This window comes from Cibotium barometz, chromosome 33 (assembly GCF_041138505.1).
Source record: "Cibotium barometz isolate CiBa-2024 chromosome 33, ASM4113850v1, whole genome shotgun sequence".
Taxonomy (NCBI): Eukaryota; Viridiplantae; Streptophyta; class Polypodiopsida; order Cyatheales; family Cibotiaceae; genus Cibotium; species Cibotium barometz.
In genome coordinates this window covers 21,765,746-21,792,319 of record NC_141078.1, presented here as the reverse complement: position 1 = coordinate 21,792,319, position 26,574 = coordinate 21,765,746, and positions in this window count along the sequence as shown.

Sequence of the window (26,574 nt, the reverse complement as noted above, 5' to 3'; positions counted from 1 at the left end):
CCCTCCAAGGTGTCAAAAATGTATCATTATACCAAAATATCTCATTTTTTTAGTAATATCTCATAGTTTTTAACTAATAAACCTTGTACTCAGTCAACTCTTTATCTTATGTGGGCATTTACTCATTTTTGGGTATTTTTTTTATTCGTTGGATTTACTCATTTTTTTAGTAATATCTCATAGTTTTCAACTAATAAACCTTGTACTCAGTCAACTCTTTATCTTATGTGGGCATTTACTCATTTTTGGGTATTTTTTTTATTCGTTGGATTTATCTCCTCCCCACACTTGGATTGATCCTATTGGCCCATAGGAACCTTAATTCGACCATAATCCAAAAATTTCTAAAAATCTAGACCCTTAGGCTAAGGTCCTTTATACACATTTTCAAATAATTCCAATTGTACATTGGAAAGTTCTTTTTGAATTTCTCTTTCAGGGGAAACCATTTTAGACACTAGGAGGATTTTTATATCCAAAAATATCTCAATTTTGGATTACCTCTCTCTTTAGACATTTTCTCTCTCCAGGCCAAAACAGGGTAAAACATGATCTTTCTTCTATTTGAGAGAGGGGAATAATTACAAGATCAGAAGGGAAGGTTCTTACACCTATACACCTCAAAAGCTGGAGGGAGGAATCTTACACCGCGGCATTACAAAATGAAAGCTCGACATTTTTGAACCTTATGTCCTGGTTTGAACCAGTGAACCTCGACTTGGCAAGACTTGTTTTCACAGCTTACCATGAAGAGTGAGGACGGCCCTAAACGCCTGTCTTTTAATAAAGAAAATTTTTGATATTCATGATGTAAGTGATGTTTGTAATGTAGATTTGCATAATCAAACATAGCTATAATGTCCCTAACAAAGCTTTTCTCTATGTACAGGAAATAAGTTTGAAAAAATATGCTCCCTTGCACGTAAAACAATTCAGGACAAAATCTATACAAAGAATTATTTTGGCTATCCATGATTGTGCAGAAGATGAGATCAGGAGGGCGGACGAATTATCAGGAGGGTGGACGAATTTGCAAGGGAAGCTGCAGAGAGAACACGTTAGCGAGACGAGGAGCGATAAAGACAAGTCCAAGAACATGTAGCTGCCCTGAATGAGTATGACAGGCTGCAAGCGAAGGTGGAGGAGTGGGTGGATTCCAAGAGGCATGTCGAGCTGCAGGCGAAGAGGGAAAGAGAAGAAACACTATGGAAAGAAATGGAATGGCTGCAAGAGGAGCAAAATCGATGGCTCCCTTAGTCCTAAGCGCAATCAACCTCTCAATCACGACATCGCTCCCCTGCCCCCCCTAACTCTTCTGATTGGCGTCACCATCATTAGACTTATATTTACATTTGTAACATTAACATTAATTTTGTAAGAGACCTGACATTGTTTTATAAGAAAAAAATATTTCATATATACAATTGCTTGTGGAGTTACAATGTCTCAATATTATCATCATTTAATGATTAATCAAGTGAATAGTATGAGAGACAGATTCTTTGCAGAAAGTCCTTTTCTCTTTTTGCCTTGGCACCTGTAAAAAAGGGGTTTTGTTAGTGTTATATTACATAATATTATGCACAACATTCTAAATGGTGAATGTAAATATAAATGGTTTATCTTTTTAGTATCCATTATAAATGTATAATCTTTTGGTAATTGTTCAATCTCCTCGTATGTAAGGTCTTCTCTAATTTGAGAAAGAGATGTTTTAGATAGTGTGTTCAGCATCGTAAAGCAATTGCCCTTCCAAATATATCTCCATTACTAGAGGCATATTCTCTGGATCTGACTCCAAATCTTGATCTAATGGAACAAGGTTGCCATTAACATAATGATATGTGGTGTAGTGAAAAGTTGCAATGAAGTTTTGAGAGCCAATAATGTACTTGCAAACTATTGAATTCTTCTCTAAAACAGAAATGATGCCTTCTGTCTATCTCCTATCCCAACCATTGTCCAAAAAGTCCAGTGCCTTACTTGACTTGCAAATAAACATTGTTGAAGTATTTCTTATTTCTTCATTCAAAGAAGAAGTCAACAAACACTTCGATAGTAGGCATAAAAATAGTAAGCGATAGTAGGCATAAAAATAGTAAGCTTGACAGTCTTTGTTGCAACAGATGCCTTAAGAGACTTCTGTATGTCGTGATACAACCTGATCCTATAACTTTCACTAGTTTGTGAAGTTGGCAATGACCAATCTTTGCTTCCAAATAATGGGAGGGGTAATGGAGTCAAATGATCCCATCCACAAGACGTGTTTGTGGTTCTAAGTACTGCATATCATAAAAACATATGTCGTGGTCTGCAAGATCTCTATGAGTTCTTCCTTTGTAAATTTGTTCATATGCATGGAAAGGGTAAAAAATCCCACTTATACTCTCCACTGGTTTCCATTCTATTCTATCGGATGGATAAATATCTACATAAAACCAAATGATTAGATATTTTTAAAACAATAATTAGACATTTTTAAAACAATAAGGAGACATGATTGAATGGATAAAAAAGTGCATAATAACAACAATTAAACACTTTTAAAACAAAATAAGCTTTGACTAAGATACTACTCACAGTTGGGATGATATCGTGGAAGACCAGGAGGAAATTTTTTCACTCTCAATTCTACATGCTGGAAAACATGTTGTATTAGTATCTCTGTGTCACACGCTTTCTCAATTCACATACCTTGAACTCTTTAACTTGTCCCTTGAATTGCTCCACAAATTCATTAGCATTTCTCCTCTTTCTCTTTCTTCTCTGTAAAAGTACCCAGCTCCCGATTGTAATTGTAGATGGTATCCATATCCCATCGTCCGTATTATAACTATTGAATACGGTAATAGCTGAAATGCTAGTATGAGGCTTTCTACAGGTTGCCATTTTGTGTAGCAAAAGACACATGAAAGAAGAAGATGAGAGATTAATTTGGAGAAGACTTAGAAATAGAAAGAAGGACTATGTTGGAGAGATGAAGAAGATCACAGCTAGTTTTGGGGGGAAACTTAGAGATTCTCTATCATTAACTACCATTCTCTATCATTAACTACCACTATCTTTACGTGCAAAGATTCGGTAGTATTATTTTATTATTATTTTAAGTTGATTAAATGTTATTTTAAGATGCATTTTGAGCATAATTTTACTCTATTTACTTGAATTCTTGCTTTAAAATGCCAAATTTCTCCGTCCTCATGGAAGCCTCCTCCTCATTGGTTGAGTGCCACTCTCTCTCTAGAACTAAAAGGCCCAAAATTGAGTCCACATTTCTCCTAATGCTCATTCATGTGCTCAGACTCCAACTGAAATGGATGTAGAGCAAAATATGGAATCAAACACATCAAAGCAAGAATCTAGTATCCATTAATCATGAGATTAATTATCAAATGGCTCATCACATGAATATACAAAAGAGAGAGAATCGATAACTGCATGTAGCAAGAGAAGATGCACAAATAGCCTAAGTGTGTTTAACCTCTCACCAAGAGGATGGCTTTCAAGCTAGCCATGAACTTGACCATGGAAGGCCAAATCTCCATAGATGGAGTCCAAAGGTACAAGATGACCAAAATTAGTAAAAGTGTCAAAAGATGTCAAAAGATCCTACCAATGTCCCCCAAGCCCTATTTTTATAGTCACTTTCTCCTTTTGCCCATGGGCCCCTATGTACATGTGGAAATCAAGCTCTATGGTTCATGAGACAAACCATCCCTTCCCAAAGATTTTGTCCTCAAAATCATACAAGATATTTATAATTGAATCGCAATCTCAATGTAAACCCATGGAAAGTAGAGGTCTTCAAAAATGTGCCTCAAATACATTTGGAATAGGGAAACCAAATGAGTGAAGCCGACAAACTCCTTCTCCAAAAATAGCATGTAGGACTGTTATGGCAGCCATGTTGTCGATGAAGCTTCCCTTGAAATTCTTCATGAAACCTCCATAAAAATGAGCTGTAAATGATGCGTAGCCGCACCCAAAAGGGTCCCACATATTTGTCATCGAACCAAATGATCTTCCAAGTGTGTTGGAGTAGATTGATAACCCCAACAATAGATCCAACCAAAGCTGTCCAGAAATTACAGCACATATAAAACCTCATGATATGCCCATTCTTCACATAATAATCATGCCACTTGATCAAGGAATACTTCCATCAAGTAAACCATGTTGTTGAACATACTCCATTGATTGCCAAGTAGCCTCATCTATGGGCAAGCACTTCCATTTCACAAGGAATTCATCAATATTCTGGTTCCTCAAAACCCTTGTCCTCTTGTCCACAATCCTCTCCGGCTCATAGATAATCTCTCCTTCTTCATCCACCGGTGGTAACTCTTCAATCTCTTGAGAAAGAGAGCCCACAAACCTCATAAGGTTGGATACATGAAACACATTATGAATCCTTGTAGAAGGAGGTAGGTCAAGCTTATAAGCCAAATCACCCACTCTCTTGACTACCAAATATGGTCCATAGTATCTATGTGCCAACTTGGAATTGGAAGACCCTTTGAGAATATTGTGACGGCTCTTAGGAATCTTGAGCAACACATAATCACCTTCCTTGAACTTCATTTTGCATCTATGCTCATCCGCATTTGCCTTTATGACTTCTTGTGCCTTCTTCATATTATCCTTGCATAATTGAAGAAGCTGTCTCATCCTTTCCAACTCTTCCTTGGCTAAAGGATTAACCATTTTATCCTCATGGAAGGCAATAGATGGCACATGCACTTGATACCCATAAAAAGCCTCGAAAGGTGACATCCCAATACTCAAATGCTTGCTTGAATTATGACAAAATTCAGCAAGGTAAAGCCATTCATCCCATGATGCTTGCATGTCATGAGACAATAGTGCCTCAAGTACACTTCGAGCCATTTGTTTGTGCACTCCGTTTTCCCATCCGTTTGAGGGTGATAGGCTGTAGAAGGAGTGATTTGAGTCCCCAAGTTCTCATACAATGTCCTCCAAAAAGTGCCCATGAACTTGGTATCTCTATCACAAACTATGTTGAGTGGCAAACCATGTATCTTGAATACATGCTCCATAAATTGCTTGGCAATGTGAGAGGCCCCATAAGTAGTCTTGGAAGCAATAAAATGAGCTGATTTGGTGAGTCTATCCACCACCACAAATACTGGCAAGCCCGTGATGAAGTCCATGGAAATGTGAGTCCATTTTCCATCCGGAATAGGCAAAGTGTTGAAAAGTACAAGTGAATAGGTTGTGTGTGGGAACAAGCTCTTGGATAGAGGCTGTAAAAGAGGAGATGTAATTGTGAAAGAACCTATGAAAAGGTGAGAAGAATCTACTGGGAGAGAATAAAGGGTAGCATGAGAGAATTTAGGAAGTGTGAAGATATTCTGGGAAGTGTGGAGTTGTTCTGGGAGATATTCAGGGAAAAGAGAAGAGGTGGAGAGAATCAGGCAAAAGATGGAGATATTCTGGGAGTGAATCATGGAGAAATCAATGGGATTTGATGCTTGATGTAAAATCTATAAATTGAGGCATAGCCCTAATGAAAATTTGCTGGTTTTTGAGTATCCATGCCTACATTAATCTATCTACTAATTACATCTTAATTATTTGCTAATCACTTTGTTAATGATGTTGATTCTAGTGTTTGATCTACCATAGCTCATCATTATGCTCAAATTTTAACATGGTATCAGAGCCATGCCTAGAATCAATTAGGTTTATGAGCCCATTAGTTAATTAATTAGGATTAGTAGATAAAAAATCAATTTTTTAGTGAGTTTTTCACTTCCCCCTTCACCCCCAGCTAGTGGAGGACTCCATTCTCCTTGCACACATAACATTAGGCTAAGCCCTTTTAGGTACTCATAGTAGACTCATAGGGCTACACACACCTCAAAGCTTGTGGCCCAATTCAGCGCAGAACGCCGGCGGGAGCTCGATTACTGGGCATCATTTTTCTGAGAAATTTTTGCCATTGCTGCTTCATCAAGTAAAATCTTTCTAATTTCTACTAGCCCAAGGTGTAATCAAGCATGCTCTACGAGCTGGTGAAGACAGAATTGAGTTTCATCAAGTCTACATTGAGATCCAAGCTCTTCATCAAATCTGCAGGTGACTTTGGTAAAACAGAGATTAAGCTTTCAATATTTGGTCAAATCTTGTGTTTCTTGGCTTAATCCTCTACTAGACTCATTTCTATTGATTCCTTTGAAAGAATTTGAGCTCATTTGAAGTGGAAGACACCAGATCTGGACTCCCCGCATACTCTGTTTTTTGCACACAAAACAGAGCATTAATTTACTAATCAGTGATTAATCAATACTAATCACTATATTTTGGTGCAATTGAGGGTTCAAATTAACCATTAGGTATTTGATACAGATCCCTAAAGCTTCAGATTGCAAATCAGAGTTGGTTTGATACTCCAACCATCCCGTACAAATTGGTTACCCTTAATTTAATGTAATTTCTGAAAAAATTGTGCTGATAAATTTATGATAATCATCATTTTGCATTTAACCCTTGGTTAATGCCTATAAATCTCACTCAAATTCAAGATTATTCACAGCCAGAGTTGCATTTGGAATGTGCATAAGAATGAATGCTATACGCATTATGTATTGGGCACATTGCATCAGTGTAAATATGGGAACAGACACTGCCCCATAAGTAGTCTTGGAAGCAATAAAATGAGCTGATTTGGTGAGTCTATCCACCACCACAAATACTGGCAAGCCCGTGATGAAGTCCATAGAAATGTGAGTCCATTTTCCATCCGGAATAGATAAAGTGTTGAAAAATACAAGTGAATAGGTTGTGTGTGGGAACAAGCTCTTGGATAGAGGCTGTAAAAGAGATGTAATTGTGAAAGAACCTGTGAAAAGGTGAGAAGAATCTACTGGGAGAGAATAAAGGGTAGCATGAGAGAATTTAGGAAGTGTGGAGATATTCTAGGAAGTGTGGAGTTATTCTGGGAGATATTCAGGGAAAAGAGAAGAGGTGGAGAGAATCAGACAAAAGGTGGAGATATTCTGGGAGTGAATCATGGAGAAATCAATGGGATTTGATGCTTGATGTAAACTCTATAAATTGAGGCATAGCCCTAATGAAAATTTGCTGGTTTTTGAGTATCCATGCCTACATTAATCTATTTGCTAATTACCCACTAATTACATCTTAATTATTTGCTAATCACTTTGTTATGATGTTGATTCTAGTGTTTGATCCACCATAGCTCATCATTATGCTCAAATTTCAACACAAAGGATGTAGTAAACCACTTGGCAATTGGTGACTATCCTTATTCCTTTGGCATGACACACATTCTAAAACAAACTTCTTGACATCCCTCCACATGCCTTTCCAATAGAAGCTTTTGCTCACTTTGTCAAATGTCTTGAGAACACCAAGATGACCCAAAAGCGGTGAAGAATGCATCTCATGAAGCACCTTGGGAATATAGGATGAGGTTGGAACCAAATACACCTTATCCTTGTGCTATAGTAGACCCTTCCGAAGCTTATAATACATGGGCTGCATTTTCTGCATTTCCTACATCTTTTAGCATATTGTCCCTCAAAATGCATGCATGATCCCTTCCACCGGGCTCAAAAGGAAACTCATCCTCTTCTTTGACAAAAGAATGACCCTCCAAGTCTTCTTCATGTGTCTCCCACTGAAACGTTCAAACTCTTCCACATCATGAGATGACTTGGAATTGTCATCCTCCATAATGATCATAGTAGCCACCACTTTCTTTGATTTGCAAATGTGCCTGGGTGACCACTTCTCTTTGCATTTAAAGCATAGGCCTTTGCTCCTCAATTCCTCAATCTTAGGATCATCCATCCATTGAGTCTCCTTGAATGGTTGAGGAGGCTTCTTGACAAACCCATTGCTCTTCTTAGCATCATTATGAACTCCACTTGTGGACTGTCCACTTCCAAAAGATGTATGGAATTTGGAAGTGTAAGTGGATGTAGAAGAAGGTAGACTTTTCCCCACATTTGAAGAAGTGTGAAATGGCTTATGAAAAGGTATATTGGGCTGAACCCTCTTATACTTTGGCTCATATAGCTCCGCCAACCTCATAGCCTCTTTGATAGTGCTTGGTCTTTGTGCCGAGACATCCGCTTTGATGTATGAATCTAGACCATGCACAAACTTCTTCAATCACATGCCTTCATTGATTCCATCCACAAACATAGAGAGCTTCATGAACTTCTTGATGTACTCCCTAATCGACATGCCCTTTTGTGTGAGTTCATACCATTCTTCATGGTATTGGTCAAGAACCAAAGGCGACACAAATGTCATATTCATTTCATGCTTGAGTTCCTCCCAAGTATGTGGCATAACTCCTTCCTTGAGCATATGTCTCCACCATTGATATGCATAGTCTTCCAAATGCAAGGATGCAAAATGCACTTTGTCCCTTTCACTCTTCGGATAGAGCTGAAAGTATGTATCCAACTTATTCATCCATTCTTCCAACTCATGTGGGCCTAAACCATCACCCTTGAACTTAGAGAGTGAAATCTTGTCCTTTACATCCTTTGACACGATTGACGATGCATTCTCATGATGGTACGAGGGCTTGTGCTTTTGCATTTGCACAAAAGATCCAAGGAATTGTGCAAAATCCTTGTACTCCCTCTTGAGGAAATTTGGCATTTCCATCCACCTATCATGAGCTTCTCTTTGTCTCTCAATGAATGACATATGTTCCCAATCAAGCTCAACCACATCATCCATATCATACACCTCCTCTTCAAGCATGGAGAATTGATTTGCTTTGGGATGCAAAGGTACTCTCCTTGGATTTCCATCCAATTGAGAAGAACCTGCTTGGAATGTAGTAGGCTTTATCTCCCGCATAGAAGGCCTCCTAGCGTCTGCCACATGAATCTGAAAGTAACATTCTTGGTGGAATGATCGTGTGTTACCTTGGGAGAAACCTCTTGTACCATGGGTAGCTTGCCTTCCCTACGGCCTTCAAAAGCTGTCCCAAATTGCTTGCCTTCATGTAAAGCACCATGACCACTATCATAGGAAGGTTGGCTCATTGGCCGAGTGACCCTCTCTTCTAAAACTTCCATCCTTGTAGCCATAGGGTCAAGCCTACCATTGACTTCCACCCTTGTAGCCATCGTGTCCATCTTAGCATTCAATTCCATCAGCATTTGCATGATCGAATCGATGGGTATGGCATGCAAAGATTGTGGGGTGTGCTTATGGGCACTTCTGACATTCAACTCCTCATTCCCTTCTCTTGAAGTATGCCCAAAAGTATCCCCTTCTCTTGAAGTGTGCCCAAAAGTATCCTCTGGAGCATCCAAAATTCCTTGTTCCATCATTGCCTCTTCATCCTCTACCTCGTTGGAAGCCAAAGTGTTGCGCCTCGGTCGCCCTTTTGGCTTCGGCCCCATGGAAACCTTCGGTTTCAGAAATTTGGCTCTAAATTGAGGTAGGGATGTCCGATTAAAGTGATCTAAAGGAGGTTGGAGAGCTAATGAAGTGTACTAGACCACTATGCAAAGACCTGAAAGAGACGAGGTGTGCTACTATTCTCTGTTTTAGGGTATAGGCTGAAACGGTATTTTGGGTATAACTTGAGCTAGAAATATCCAAATGCAAAACTTTTTAGCTCAAATCGAAGCCTTCAATAAGTACTACAAGCCTATGTAATTGGATCTAGAAGACCTTCAAACCCTTGTGTGATTGAATTAGGGTTTATTGTTTCTACAAAAACCCTAAATTCTACCCTAAAGAGATATCGAAATGCGGAGGTTAAGGATTCGTTGGGTAGCTCTAAGGAAGCACTAAGAGTTTATATGGTCCCTTTAATTCAATCCAAAAGGGTTGGGACTGAATTAGGGTTTTTGTGAATCTGTAGATTCTTGCCAAAGTGACCCTTTTTGTGCCCAATTGATCTTTGTTTGTTCACAAACCAAAAGTATCTACGGTGGAATCTACATGCAAAATAGTCCCAATAGCTACCTTGGTATCACTGAACATCAAGGATACTTGTGTCCTTCTTTGGAATTAGGGAGACGCCATGAAGATGAACAAGTAGCACAAGAAGAAGGAGATTGAACAAGGAAGAAAGAGTCCTAAAAGATATTAGAAAGCAAAATATAAAAATAGAGCAAAAAAGCAATAGATATAAATAAGGGATAGATATAAATAGAGAAAAAAAAGATTAAATTTAAAAAATTATGATTTTAAAAAAAAGAGAAAGAAGAAAAAAACAAAGAAGAAGAGAGGAAAGAGAAGAAACAATGAAGTAAATAGAGGAGAGGAAAGGAAGAGAGAGAGAGAGAGAGAGAGAGAGAGAGAGAGAGAGGAAAAAAGAGAGTGAAGGAAGGGTTGAGAGAGAGAGAGAGAGAGAGAGAGAGAGAGATTGTCTCAATTCTCTAGCAAGGACTATTTACTTTTCATTTTTTAAAATGTTTTAGGAGGACAATAAATATGGTTATATGTTAATGGCTTAAATATGTTCATTACATTCATCTAATTTTTTAAATAAAGTGGATAGCCATGCATCTACTTTTCTAAAATTAGGGAAAAGCCATGCATGTATTTTTCTAAATTTAGAAAAAAGCCATGCATCTACTTTTCTAAATTTAGTGGATAACCATGCAAAGAACGTTTTTACTTTTTGCTTTGTATATCTATAAACTTTACCCCTACCTCTTACTCTAATCCTCACTTCCAAATCTTGTTGCCTCCCCCTCCCTCTCATTGTATTCTCTCCCTCACTATCGTTCTCTTCCTTTTTTACAACCCTCACACCATCAACTAACCTTTGTTCATCTCTAATGGTTTCTTCTAACAGCCCTAGCTATACTCTGAAGAAAACCCTGGAAAGGGTTTGCAAAGATTTATGCAATAAAATAGGAAGAGATTCGATAGAACATCTCAAAATCACGGCAGCATCTTTGGACAAAGATGCTAGTGGATGAGCCTATTGATTCTGGAGATTTGTTCATGTGGAACATGAAGATTGGAAGCACCATCGACACTTGGTGAAGTTTCGGGTATATTGCCGAAGAGATGGAGGAGTCCCTATGGGAGGAGTTAAAGAATAAAGTAGCCCAAAAAAGTGTATAGGTGTAGGATCCCTAGGTAGTTATGGTATGTTTTCAATTTTAAACAATTTTAGATTGCGGTAGCCTATGTAATAACATGTGGTCTCAACTATAGATCACCTTATCTTTTGTATTAATTGCCTTGGCAAATTTTTGGTTTGTTGTTGTTTTGATTAATTATGTCAAATTCTCGATTTATTGTATGTTTTAAATAACAATTATGTTAGTATAAGAGTTGTATTTGGAAGGTGTATGTGAATGAACATGGTTTTATCTGTAATTAAAAGTGGTATTTTTTTATCCTAAGGATGTAATGTTGTCATGTTCTTATTTCTCTCACTCTCTCTTCCTCTCAAATAATTAGGCCATGATCTCAATCATAATTGAAAAATTATTGACCTTAATAATTTTACATTCTTAATTGCTTCTTACACAAGGCATAGTAGATATCTTGTCTAGAATGAAATTATCTTGTACGTATAATTCTTGAAATTATTCACCTTGTTAATTGTACTCACATGCAATGATATGCCATCACATGCAAAGGCTTCAAATAATTTGAAATCACATGCAATGACATGTTGTTAACACTATGCAAAGGGCGTGGAGTACCATGCAATGACATACACATGTAATAACATCCAGATGCAATCCATGCCATGCAATGCAATGTATTGTAATTGTACATGAGAGAGAGAACGAGAGAGAGAGAGAGAGAGAGAGAGAGAGAGAGAGAGAGAGAGAGAGAGAGGAAAGGGCTATCCTTTAAGGGTTTAGGGAGGGAGAGAGTTTGTGAGAGAGAAGAAGAGAGGGCTATTGTTTGTGAGAGAGAAGAAGAGAGGGCTATTGTTTTATGGGGAGAGGTGAGAGTTTTGCTTTTAAGGAGGCGAGGGGACATTTTGTTGTTAGGAGGGAGGGGGGGAGGAAGAGGGTGTTTTGCTTTAGGGAGGGGAGAAGGCATTTTTCTTTAGGGGGGGTGAAGAGGGGGCTATCGCATTTTACTTTACACGGGGGAGAGGGCTGTCGTGTTTAGCTTTAGGGGGGGTGGGGGTGGCTTCCACATTGTAGGTGGGCCGCAGTGCTTTAGGGGGGGAGGGCTGTCGTGTGTTTAGCTTTAGGGGGGGTTGGCTTCCACGTGTTGTAGGTGGGCCGCATTGCTTTAAGGGGGGCTGCCGCATTTAACTTTAGGGGGGAGAGTGGCTACCGCGTTGCGCCCAGGTGGGAGTGAGGGGGGAGGGCTGCTGCGTTTTGTTTAGAGAGGGAAGGAGGGCTGTGACATTTTGTTTAGGGGGGGGGAGCTCAAGCATTTAATGGAGGGGGGAAGGTGCATGCACGCCCTACTAAGGGCAAGGGGCGATCGTCGCCCTTAGTGTCCCACCCCCCACTAAGGGCGACGTTGCCCTTAGTGGGGGGGTGGGGGGTTGCCAACTAAGGGTGATGGTTGTCCTTAGTTGGTGGGGGGGAGGGGGGTTGCCAACTAAGGGCGATGGTTGTCCTTAGTTGGTGGGGGGGAGGGAGGTTGCCAACTAAGGGCGATGGTCACCCTTAGTTTGTGACACCTCCTCCCCTCCCCCCCACCCACTTAAGGGTGACGGTCGCCCTTAGTGGGTGGGGGTTCACCCACTAATGGCGACGATCGCCCTTAGTGGGTGGGCCCCGCCCACTTAAGGGCGATGTTTGCCCTTAAGTGGGTGGTTTAGGGGGGTCACCCTCAGTGGGTGACCCCACTCCCCACCCACTTATTAAGGGCAATGTTCGCTCTTAAGTAGGTGGGGGGTGCCAAGGGCGATCCCCCCCACACACCCACTTAAGGGAAATGGTCTTCCTTAAGTAGGCTTAGGGGGAGGGGCTGGTCGCCCCCCTTAGTGGGCGACCCGCCCCCCCACCCACTTAAGGGTGACGATCGCCCTTAAGTGGGTTTAGGTGGGGTTGCCCTTAAGTGGTGGGGGGGAGTCACCAACTAAGGGTGATCCCTCTCCCCCCCAACCAACTAAGGGCGATCGAACCTTAGTGGGTGGGGGGATTCATCGACTAAGGGCAAATAGTCTTTCAGAGTTACATCAATGGACTTACAGGAAATTGATTCACAAAGAAAAATAAAAGACACATTCAAGTCCTCTCATTGACACGTGCAATACAATTGATTAATACAGAAAAGCGACAACGCACTTGGAATCAGTCTCAACTGCGAGAGAGAGCGCCATAATTTATGGCGTCATTCAAGAGTCAGGGTTGGGAGAAGGTGGTCTGATGAGGTGGGCTTGATCTTCTTCAGTGGTCTTTCTTCTTCGTCTTCCTTTTCCTCTTCTTTCTCTTCATCTGCCGACCGGGAGATCTATTTTTGGCATCTGCACTGTTGGAGACAATAGTTCCTATCGACTTTTTCTTGTCCTTATTAGATATCTTTTTCCATATGGATGCAATGTGTCTGGGTCTGTAATTCCCGCTGCAATAGCATGCGCTATATATGGCAGGTAGTAGGGGCATCTTAGTGCTTGGCAACCATACCCCTAAGTGACTAAACACCCGCAGTGCAAACTGTTTCTCGACAAGCACCACCTTCTCAGCATTTAAAGACACTTCGTGTCCACCATCACAAAACCTGGATAGTACTTTGAATGCGAATAAAGGGAATTTTGCATTGTCTTTTGAGAACTCCTTGTTAAATATAATGATCTGCATAGTAAAAGTGTAATCATCATGACTCATGCCACTGTTGCTGCTGTCAATTTTAAGCAAGTGTCGTAAATTGCACGTACCTTTTGATGATTCAAATGTCTTATATATTGAACGAGAGTAACATCCTTTTGATGACCTATTGACTTTGAAGTGGAAGCTCTGGATGATATTGAGCCTCCTGATCTCTTCTCAGGAAATCATCATCATATACAAAAACCTGGTACCAATGTTATATGTTTAATTCACACAATCGACAAAGTCCATGTAAATCAAATTCTTATAGTTTGAAAAATCTTTGGCTCTATTACCTGTTGATTTTCATCACCCTCAAGCATGGATCTTGTCCACAAAGGGATCGTGGACTTACTGTCTTCATGCATGCTCGGTGCCAGAAATTTACCCATATCTGCCAAACCAAGACAGTCGGCAATTGTTGCAGCCTCCTCCCTTGGTCGGCAATTGTTGTAGCCTCCTCCCTCGGAAGGCAATTGGGTTTCATATGTCCTAGCTTCATCGAACATCTTCTTTAATATCTCCTTTCCAGGTAGGTACTCGGAGTCCTGGGACTGCAGATTTAGCTAGTAGATAATTATCAACTCCTTCCTCTATCCAGCCCATGTCTGCTTCACTAAAATTTGCTAAGGCAGCCAAGCAATAGTCTTCACGAATATTGAAATGTTGCATAATGTGTGTTAAGAATACATAATCATCTTGGGTTGCCATAGTAAAGTTGGGCAAGGAAGGTCGACAACTCCCCCTGTTCATTCTGTGCTACATCGAAGGGGATAACGGATGCATTAGCCTCAAAGGTTTCCTTTTCAGCCTCTGCCCTCTCCTTGGTTGGGTCTATAGCCTCTCCTTGGTTGGGTCTATATCCTCCTCTTCCTCAACCCCATCATCCTCGATTGGCACTTGAGTGCTTGCCAAAATCATTGTCTCGGGCTCTGAGTCCTCAATAAGGAGATGCAGAAAACAAAGAAAACCATAACTAAATTGGAGTAGGTGACACTTCTTTGAGTGTATTGGGCATTTCTCCTCTACTCTATTGCTACAATTGGGAATCTTTTCAAGACAACGGCTAAGCCTCCTCTTCATGACTTTATCTATTGCACAATCAGATGGATGAACATATTGTTCACCATCGGACATAACGATATTAGCACAAATAGTGTCTTCTTACTCCTGCTGCTCACCACGGTCACCGAGAACAATCCTACAAGAATTAATGACATTCTCAATGTTGAACATTGAAGACAACTCCGAGATACGCTCGTGGGCTTGTGTATTGTGTACAAGAACATAAACAGCTTTTCTGCACAAGACTCTTTTGCCCGTCATCCGATTCGTAATGTCCAACTCTTTCGAAGACATGCCCAACTCTTTCGAAGACATGCCTAAAAAAACATTTCAGTCAATTAGAACATGCATGCTTATTATACATGGGGTCAGTACCTGGCGATAAGGAGATTTGGATATGCAAGCCCCCTATCGCTTGGTACTAGCACCAAAAAAAGAGGGGTCAGTACCAAGCGGTAGAGGGCTCACGCAAAATTCACGAGCCCATCACCGCTTGGTACTGACCCCTAAATTTAAAGAGACTTAAAGGGGTCAATACGTTTTTTTTTTTAGATGAAGCCTTTATATATATTAAATAAAAAACATACAAGCGGCATATTTTGCATTTTAGTTGTATTTTGTAAGCTAAAATAGTCTGTCTTCCAGGCTTGAAAATTTAAGGCCTGCCCTAAGCTTTGACTTGAAGGCCTATAAACTTACTTGGCCTTCATGTTTACACATTTGCAACCCACTACTACTCTAGAAAATTTGATTTCAATTGAAACCTTAGGGAGGGAGGGAGGGAGGGAGGGAGGGAGAGATGGGCATACCTGCAAGTAGAAAATATTGAAAGCTTTGGCGATGCAGAGGGATGGCGATGGTGATGCAGAGGGACGGCAACGTAGGCAACTCAACGCAAATGGGTGTCTCAGCTTATCACAGAGGCAGTTAGCTTTGAGGATTTCCTATAAGACTTAAACCTAACCTAGAAGGATTTTAGCATGCAAAGAAACTTTATGAAATAGTGTAAATTTCTAAAAATGTATGTCCCAAATTGCTTGATTTACTAGTTCGAGAGGAGTCCAATGGGAATTTGGGTACGTTTCTCAAAAATATCCTCCCCGAACACTCCTCCCAAGGGAGATTTGGGACTTAAAAAACTAGTACCACACGAGGAGTTTTGGGACGTTATCGACTCATACCACTCGTGCAGACATTTAAAAGATCGACCGCATTAACGACGCGTGAATATGGTATGTACTATGTGCTCTCATTGACTTTCTTGCATGTGTTCATTTTGTTCACCTAAGTCTACGACAAAATAGCATAGTGTTCATTTTGTCGTACTCATTGACTTTCTTGCATGTGTTCATTTTGTTTACCTAAGTCTCCGACAAAATAGCAAGAGCCAAACGCCATCGCTGCTACATCCATTGTCCTCCGAGTCTCCGACTGCATCAGCCTCCTCAACGCCCCCCAAACTAAGCCAAACACCATTGGTCTCTACATCCATTATAGGTATTTCAGAGTTCTTTCAGACCCTCTATTAACGTTTTGCTATCTGTTTTGTGAATGTTGATAATAGTGTCTGTACTACAAAGCGCTCATGGTTTCATCGGGGTCCTTCTGGTCCCATATCGCTTAATACTGACCCCCTTGGCTCACGTTGCCCACGGGTCTAGTACCATGCGACATTGGTACCTCTGGACTCCTGGACTCTTGTTTGTTTCATATCGCTTGGTCCTGACCCCACTGTGAGTCATGGGGTCAGTACCAAGCAAAACAAAGGCCTTCGGGATCCTATCTCCTTTATATCGCTTGATACCGACCCCACTGTGAGTCATAGGGTCAGTACCAAAAGTGAAACAAAGGACTCCAGGATCCTGTCTCCTTTATATCGCTTGGTATCGACCCCACTGTGAATCACGGGGTCAGTACCAAGCGAAACAAAGGACTCTAGGATTCTGTCTCCTTTATATAGCTTCGTACCAACCCCACTATGAGTCATGGGATCAGTACTACCAAGCGAAACAAAGGCCTCCGGGATCTTGTCTCCTTTATATTGCTTGGTACCGACCCCACTATGAGTCATGGGGTCAGTACCAAGCAAAACAAAGGCCTCCGGGATCCTGTCTCCTTTATATCGCTTGGTACCAACCCCACTGTGAGTCACGGGGTCAATACCAAGCGAAACAAAGGCCTCCGGGATCCTGTCTCCTTTATATCGCTTGGTATCGACCCCAGTGTGAGTCACAGGGTCAGTACCAAGTGAAACAAAGGCCTCCGAGATCCTGTCTCCTTTATATCGCTTGGTATCGACCCCAGTGTGAGTCATGCGGTCAGTACCAAGCGAAAAAAAGGCCTCCGGGATCCTATCTACTTTATATCGCTTGATATCGACCCCAATGTGAGTCATGCAGTCAGTACCAAGCGGAACAAAGGCCTCCGAGATCCTATCTCCTTTATATCGCTTGGTATCGACCCTAGTGTGAGTCATGCAATCAGTACCACAAGTGAAACAAAGGCCTCCGAGATCCTATCTCCTTTATATCGCTTGGTACCAACCCCACTGTGAGTCACAGGGTCAGTACCAAGCGAAACAAAGGACTTCGGGATCCTGTCTCCTTTATATTGCATGGTACTGACCCCACTGTGAGTCATGGGCTCAGTACCAAGTGAAAAAAAGGCCTCTGGGATCCTGTCTGCTTTATATCACTTGGTACCAACCCCACTATGAGTCATGGGGTCATGGAGTCAGTACCAAGCAATACAATGTACTCTGGAATCCTATTTCTGTTATATCGATTGACTTTTTTAAATGCGTTTCTCATAACGCTTTGTTTATTTGTTTAGATGGCTCATACCAAGACAGCTTGCTCGGAGGCTTGAAAGACCTACTGAGTCTGCTGAAGGCAAAACAAGAAGGTATTTGCAGGAGCTTCGTTGCATTGAGCGACACATGCAGCTTCGTTGCATTGAGCGACACATGCAGCCTGCGATATCCACGCTCCCTTTCCAAAGGATTGTGAGGGAAATTTGTGAGCGATGGAGTATCGGCATGCGGTGGCAATTATCTGCATTATTGCGTCTTCAAGAAATCAATGAGGATTGGATCATCGAGTTTTTTAAAGATGCTTACTTTCTCGTCGCTCATGCCCACAAGCTAACAATAATGCCCACAAGCTAACAATAATGCCGAGGGATTTTGATACCCTTCGTCGATTGCGGTACAAATATGACCAGATGCTTGTTCCTATTTCTGTAAGTGATCCTCAAATGCGGCGTATCCTTACAGTTCCCCCCCTCCATCCTCGTACAAGGTCATCTGAGAGCCCCCGTGCTCCTCATGACAGGGACACCTGTTCTTAGAGTAGGTTGAGACTTGAACACTTCAGTGATGATGCCTCTCAAGAGCAAAACCTCACAAACAACTAGAATCGGAGGCATAACCACAACCGGAGGCCACTGCAGCACAACCACAACCCTCCGCTAAAGTAGAAATTGTTGCAGAAGAAGAAGATGCAGACATGATAGAGAGGGAATTAAGTCTAATTGAAGCAGATAATATCAAAGAATTGAGAGTTTTGGAGGCTGTTACGTGCCGGTTAGAGCGGCTTTTTCACTTCAGGACCAAAGAGTTGTCAGGCGTCTGGATGCATACGATTTAAATGTTTTGAGAGGAATGACGCATTCGAAATCACAGATAACATTGTCAATATTTTACTATGGTATGTATAGTATATACAATGCATGATGTATATAGTATGATACATGACTGAGCTGTAAGTACCAGTGGACTAATTCTTTGTTCTTTTCATTGTTGCCTTTAGGTATTGTATATTACTACTACCAGAAGAGGTCCAAAATTGTACATATACTGTGGATCCTCTCATTTCCGTGTGAAAGATCCCTGCCCCCTCCGCGCAACAAATTCGGGGGTGCTAGGAGCGGAAGTAGTACTTCTTGCGCGGGATAGAGCCTCTCACTCGGGGCCTCACCCACAGATATCCGGACAAGAGACTAATCCCTCCGCGCAACGAATTCGGGGGTGCTAGGAGCGGAAGTAGTACTTCTTGCGCGGGATAGAGCCTCTCACTCGGGGCCTCACCCACGGATATCCGGACAAGAGACTAATCCCTCGGTTCTTCCAAAACCGAACCCGAAAAAACTTCCCTCGCCCAGAAAGCACAGGCGATTCCTCCATGGGATATTTTTATTCTAACGTAGTCAAGGTCATCACTAACCAAACTGATTCAACCGAACCCATAAGTCACATGGTCAGATCAAGGAAAAGGATCATAGAGACCAATGCTTTTTTCCTCATCAAGAGGCACAGCCATTGATTCCTTTCCATAGAACAAGGACTGTCTGGGATTTACTTCATCTATCGTACCATAACAGAATTGAGTCTCATTTTAGAGATCCATCAGTCTAGCCTACAGTCCCATGGGTTAGCCAACCGCCCAACCATTGTAGTGATAGAATCCGTTTAGGAATTTGATTATGTTTTGTCTCCCGAGTACCAAGGAAAAGAGTTCCCAGGCCCCCTAGCTAGCGCTTCATGCAAACTTCAAGATAGTCACACCACTTACACACCCAATATGAAATTGCCTTTCTCACAAATTCAACTAACTTTAAAATAATCTTTTAATGAAATCATAGTATCACAGATTCAGCTAACTTTAAAACAATCTCTTAATGAAATCATAGTATCACTGATCATAATCCTCCAAAATATCCGGTTGAATTCTAGTTTCCAATCATTCTTTCATCGGTGTACCTATGGCATCATTGGCAACCAGAACGCTCACCACCTATCCACTCAAGGACCTTTTCAATAGTTCCTAGCTCATAGTACCCGAAAATATATTCACTTATAAAAATCTAGATGGACTCTCCGTTGAAGATCAGCAAGATCAACCAATAGATCCATATAAAAGAGCCATGGACTCATCCGTTGAGGACCAGCAAGGTCAATCAACTAGATCCATGCTCAAATTCAGAAAACAACTCTTACTCCTTGTTCCAATATCTTCCTCGACGCACGCGTGGGTATCTTCGGTGACCCAGAGCCCGAGCACCATATGGTCAACACCCTCTAGGATCCTTCGCAGGTCACCTACTAGCACTTCACTCATAGGCCACTTCCTTGGTCCCTCATCCACCGTACCGGAAGCTCACCAAGACCTCGGCCGACTGCGCTACTACCCGAGACATCCTCCGTTGACTCTCCGTCAGCTGTTGCAACTTTATCACTTAGGTCTCCACGAGCTCATTCACAAGATGGTCAAAATGCTTCCCCAACATTCTTGACATAAAACAGTCATTTAAAAACAGGTCATAAATACAGTTTCTATAACGAACTCTTGTCTTTCCACATTGTTCCACATCAATCCACTTTATTTAATCGAAGTCCAATCATATGTATTCCCATCATCCTTCATCCATTCTCATCACATCATTTTCCATCTTATCACATCTTTCCACATTTATACTCATCACATCTCATCTACTCGCATCTACCCATATCCATATCCATATCCACATCTACATCTCATCACATCTACCCATATCCATATCCATATCCACATCTCATCACATCTCATCCACTTGCATCTACCCATATCCATATCCATATCCATATCCATATCCACATCTCATCCACTCACATCTACCCATACCCATATCCATATCCACATCTCATCACATCTCATCCATTCATATCTACCCCGATCCACATCACATCACATCCATTTCACCTCACATCTCATTCATTCACATCTATCCCGATTCACATCTTATCCATTCACATCACATATCATCCATTCTATTCCAATTCACATCACATACATTCACATCACATATCATCCATTCACATCTATCCCAATTTACATCATATCACATCAAATCCATTTCACATCACATCTCATTCATTCACATTTATCCCGATTCACATCACATCACATCCATTCACATCTTATATCATCCATTCACATCTATCCCAATTTACATCACATCCATTTCACATCACATCTTCACTAAACCCTTTCACATGAAGCATAAGCTTGAGGGACTTGTGAGTGCACTTCTTCACACTAGAATACCTTTGTTGAAGATTATCCCACTCACACAACCAACTTGTCTATATGATACAAATTAGAAGTTAATGCATCCTTGAAAGCATCCCAAATTGTAATCTCATAAATTTGTGATTAAAGATGCCTCCACCATGCATGATCCTTCTAAGTGTAGTGTAACAAAATAGACTTTGGCCCTTTCACTTCAAGCATTCATCTCAAAGTTAAGGTTTATCTTGTTAATCCATTTCTTAAAGTTTTCATTAGTGGTAACTTCACCATTGAATTTGGTAAGCACAATTTTTTCCTTGACTCCTTTAAAGACGATTCACATGAGCATTGTCATCCTCCAATCTACCTCATAATGATCTTTATACCCATGGAATCTTGAAGCAAAACCTTGATGACTATGACTTTTTTGGGTACATAACATCATTCTGAGAAGATTGATATGCATGACCTTTGCCCTTGGAATCATTTGATGTGGAAGCATACATTGAGTTGCGCATGGCTCCAAAAGAAGAGTACAAGTTTGGGTTGCTCTCCTTATTTACCAAATACAACTTGACCCATGTCACACTGAACATGTTGCCTTTAGCTTGCCTTGAACCATCAACATTGTGTAATCTACTAAGATATCACCCAAATCATGTGATCTTTTTTCCACAAAGGATTCATGCATTGTAGTAGCTCCATAAATAGGTTGCCACACATGTTCATGTGACTATTATGTTGAGACAACTCACTCTTCATGTCATTATGAAGATGTTTAATCTCATGCACCATTGGTCTCATGGTAGTCTCCATCATTCCTCTCATCAACATCATCATTTGAGCTACATCACTTGTCACAATTTGCATTGCATTTGCATTTGACTCACCACCATGATGTTATGCATTTGCAACATTGGTATAAGTTGTACCTCCTCCCATTGATCTGAATTTGCATTAGAGCTCCCAAGCTTGGGATTAGTATCTCCTTCCTTAATCATGTCCAAATGATCCACATTATCCATGTCCTTCAACTCTTAAAGCACCTAGGCTTGTCTAGGTGGTCTCGCGATACACTGAAAATGGAAATGGAGTGTAGACGGCTCAAAACTTATCCAAATTTGGAGATTCTTAGTTTTATAGAAAGCTCTAAGTGTGTACTATCCAACTAAGAAAATATTAAAAAAATTAAAGGTGCCCTAACATTCTCTGTTTTAGGGTTCATGTGACATTGTTGAAAATCGAGTTTCAGTTCAAAAACGTAAAATATTAGTCTGATTTTTTATTTCTTTTGACTTTTTAGAAAGTTAATGCTTAGTACTACTTACCCTTTGAACTATTTTGCTTCAGTCAGAGACTTGTATTTGGTTTTGACTTTTTGGCCGAAGTCAACTACCTAGGGTTTTGACCTAGTAAATGATGTCAGAATCAAATGCTTTGGTTCAAATGAAAGCTCTCATTAATGAGTACTTTGAAGCCAGATCAATGAACTCTTTGTCTCTATTGAAGGCTTACAATGAACACTTCTCAATGATGTATTAGCCTTGGTTGAGATCACTAAATCTTTTGTGAATAAATTTTAGGTTTAGCTTGCAAACATGCATGGATCTTGGCAGCATCTCAACAACTGTCCAATGTATAACACAATACATCCCATCAATAGCTAAGCTTTTTCACGTCCAAAAACCACATCAATGGCATGCATCCTTATGGCTTCTACCAATACCGTGAATAACAATCCTCTTGCACACATTGGAAAATTTGAGAAAAGAAAGGAATGATCCCTAATTTTAGAAAAAAACCCTAAATCTCAAGAAAAAGGTTCAAATCTTATAAAAACATGTAAGAATAACACCATTAATGCCCAAAGAAGCTTGTAGGGGTTGTTAATGACATAGAATGGTGATTAGGGTTTTGAAGTAAATGACCACATGTAGGCGGTAGCCTTCGAAATGTCTTTGCGTAGAGATTCGCCTATCCCATCCACGAGTTTTTGCGTAGAGAAAATGACCACATGTAGGCGGCGACCTTCAAAATGTTTTCGCATAGAGATTGGCCTATCCCATCCACGAGTTTGCTATTACAGCTTATGTCATTCATAGCTCCTAGTGCTTTCTTTGCCCTTCCCCATTGCTTATTCAAGCTATCAGTGTCCAATGGCTACTCCAAGTCTTCCATCTCCACCAAGTTGCCATTCACAAAAAGAAGAGGAAAGAAGAAGCATGATTTGTAGGTCTCCACCTCCATATTTTGTCCACTCTAACCAAAATTTTGGCCCAAAATATGTTCAATTGTCCAAAATGATCCAAAATTGGTGTAATTGTTTGGGTATGAAATTTATTACATTTTTTATGCTCTCAATATTTGAGAAAGAATATATGCTCGAGGAATATGTGTACAGGAGCCCACCCCTATGTTAAATGTGCGAGAAATTTATTTAAGGATTGTATAAGGTGCAAGTGGTAAATATGTGCACAAGGAGCACCTTAATTTGATTAATTTATTTAAAGGTTATATAAGGTGCAAACAGGTGATGAGCGGTGCGAGTGTTTCACTCATGAAGGATACTATTTTGTTTCAAGTTGAGTTATTACTTCGTATGGTTATTTTATGATAGTGCACCATGATTTTGATGTAATGCTTTATCCCCATTTGTGTATATGGACATGCACATTTAAATTGTATGTGCACGTTAATAAAGTCTATGGTTCAAGGCACATAGGTGTGAATAGGGTAAATGCCTTGCCAATGTTGTAAAAGGAAAAGCCCAATCTTGTACGTGCACTCTATATTATCTTAAGGGCTAAATTTTGGAATATTATTAAAATTCCCGTGTTGTGGAGAGAGCCTCATGCATGGGGGGCCAATGGTTTGTCTTGTGTGGTGAAGTATTTTCCATTCAAGTGTTTACACTCACCTCTTCTATGCTTTGTATTATTTCTTTATTCAATTTCAATAAGTTATTGAGAGTATACGGTTTAAGTTTGTACTTGTTGCAGAAAGATTCATAATTCAGTGGTGTCAGAGGTTTGGCAAATACGAAGGATATCTCTTCAAGGTTTTAAATCAAAAAATATATATTTGAATCAATTCTAAAAATTCAAGCTATGCCTATTCCCTTGTAAACCTTGATTTAATTTATCTCAAAAAGAGTATGTAAGATTCGTCCCTCCAGCTTTTGAGGTGTACAGGTGTAAGAACCTCCCCTTCTGATCTTATAATTATTCCCCTCTCTGAAATAAAAGAAAGATCCTGTTTTACCTTGTTTTGGCTTGGAGAGAGAAAATGTCTAGAGGAAGGTAATCCAAAGTTGAGATATTTTTGGATATAAAAATCTTCCTAGTGTCTAAAATGGTTTCCCTTGAAACAAATCTTGTCCAAATTTAGCCAAACTGAACCTAGAAAATTCTAGAACCTAGTTGGACTTGGTTAGAGGCCTCCCTCACCTATAAATAGATCCTTAGTCCTTTGTAAAAAAATATGTGAACTATACCATGCCAATATTATACTAAAATAATGATATTTTTTATTATCCCTTAAAAATCCTCTACTTTTGGAGAGAGTGGAGCCTCTCTCTCTCTCTTCAATCATCCTTGGAGCTTTCCTTTCAACACACAAACCAATTGATTGGTTGGGGGCTTCTTCTATGATAGAGAAACAAGCAAAAACAAGAGGTAATAGTGTGATTTTATGATTTTTTCTATACTATTCTTAATGTTTTCACCTCTCAATCCCTCTCAAGCTTGAGAAGTTTCTTAATTAAGTGTTTATAATACAAATCAAGCTTTTCTTAAGTGTTATAATGAATAATTAAGAAAAGTTTACATTTATGCTTAAATTAAATTGCTTTTATGTTTCTCTCTCTCTCTCCCCCAAAGAATGGTCATTCCTATGACTAATTCTCTATTCAATTGATGCTTCTCATGGATAAATTCTTAATTCACAAATCAAACTCTAGGCTTGTGAAGCTAGAGGTTAAGAAAATAATTTTTTATACTTATATTCTTGAAAATTATGGTAATATTATGAGATAAATCCATAAATTAGATTTAAGGCTAAAAGATAGTTATACTATCATAATTACATTACTACGTCTTATTCTTTTCAAAAATATTAAAATTTGCGAGTAATAGCAGTGGAGCTATGGTAAAATTTTTAAGAAATTGATATATAATTCATTCTTATGCATAACATGAAAAGAGGACTTCCTACCATATTCTAGGATTGAATATCCTAGGCTATAAGAATGATTTTGTCACATTCAATGGAAAATAAATTTTTAAGGTTTATGTATAATTAAATAATTAAAAAAAGAGAAAATTATCATAATTATATTTAAATGATAAAAGAAAAATTCCTATGACATTTGAAATTCAATCATTTAAATGAAAAAAGTAAATTTTCTAACATATTAAAATTAATGAATATTTTATTTAAATTCAAAGATGAATTTTAGATAAATTTATTTTATGTATGAGAAATATTTAAATGATAAAAGAGAAATTTCTATGACATTTGAAATTCAATCATTTAAATGAAAAAAGTGAATTTCCTAGCATATTGGAATTAATGGATATTCTATTTAAATTCAAAGATGAATTTTAGATAAATTTATTTTATGTATGAGAAATATTTAAATGATAAAAGAGGAATTCCTATGACATTTGAAATTCAATCATTTAAATAGTAAAAGTGAAATTCTTGGTATGATTTGGATTCTAATTGAAAAAAGATGATTCCTGAATTTTGGTTAAAAAGTGATAAGCTGAGCAAAACCATAATGAGGATGAATGAAACAAATCCCTGTGGTAATGTTCGTAAACTGAAATGATGATGATGACCTCAACAAATCACTATATGAGATTAGTGGATTGTGCTGTCAGATTGCTACTGTTAACACTTGACCCGGTGGATCAAGTTAATAGGATGACAAATTGAGAACTTGCTTGACTGAAATTCCCGTGGAGGAATGTTCAGAAAGAAATTTTTCGATCTAATGGACCATTATTGTGTTAAAGATATGAATGATATGATCTGAATAAATTGTTATTTAATGATGAGTTCCGTATAAGGATATTTATCCCATGATTCTGTTGGGTTAACCAAAATATAAGAAACCCCAGAATCAGATGGATCTTAAGGAAAAGAGTTATCCTCTAGTTTGCGAGATAAGGACATCTCGCGTTTTTTAAGTGGGGTAGGATGTAAGATTCCTCCCCCCAGCTTTTGAGGTGTACAGGTGTAAGAACCTCCCCTTCTGATGTTATCATTATTCCCTCCTCTGAAATAAAAGAGAGATTCTATTTTATCCTATTTTGACTTAGAGAGAGAAAATGTCCAGAGGGAGGTAGTCCAAAATTGAGATATTTTTTTATATAAAAATCCTCCTAGTGTCTAAAATGGGTTCCCCTGAAACAAAAAATCAAAAAAGATTTTCCAAGGTGCAATTGGAATCAATTAAAATTGATTCAGAAGACCTTAGCCTAAGGGTCCAAATTTTTCAAAAAAAATTGATTATGGTCCAATTAGGGTTCCTATGGACCAATAAGATTAATCCAAGTGTTGGACAAGATAAATCCAAAGAATAAAAAAAAATACCCAAAAATGAGTAAATGCCCACATAAGATGAAAAGTTGACCAAGTACTAGGTTTATTAGTTAAAAATTATGAAGTATTAATAAAAAATGAGATAT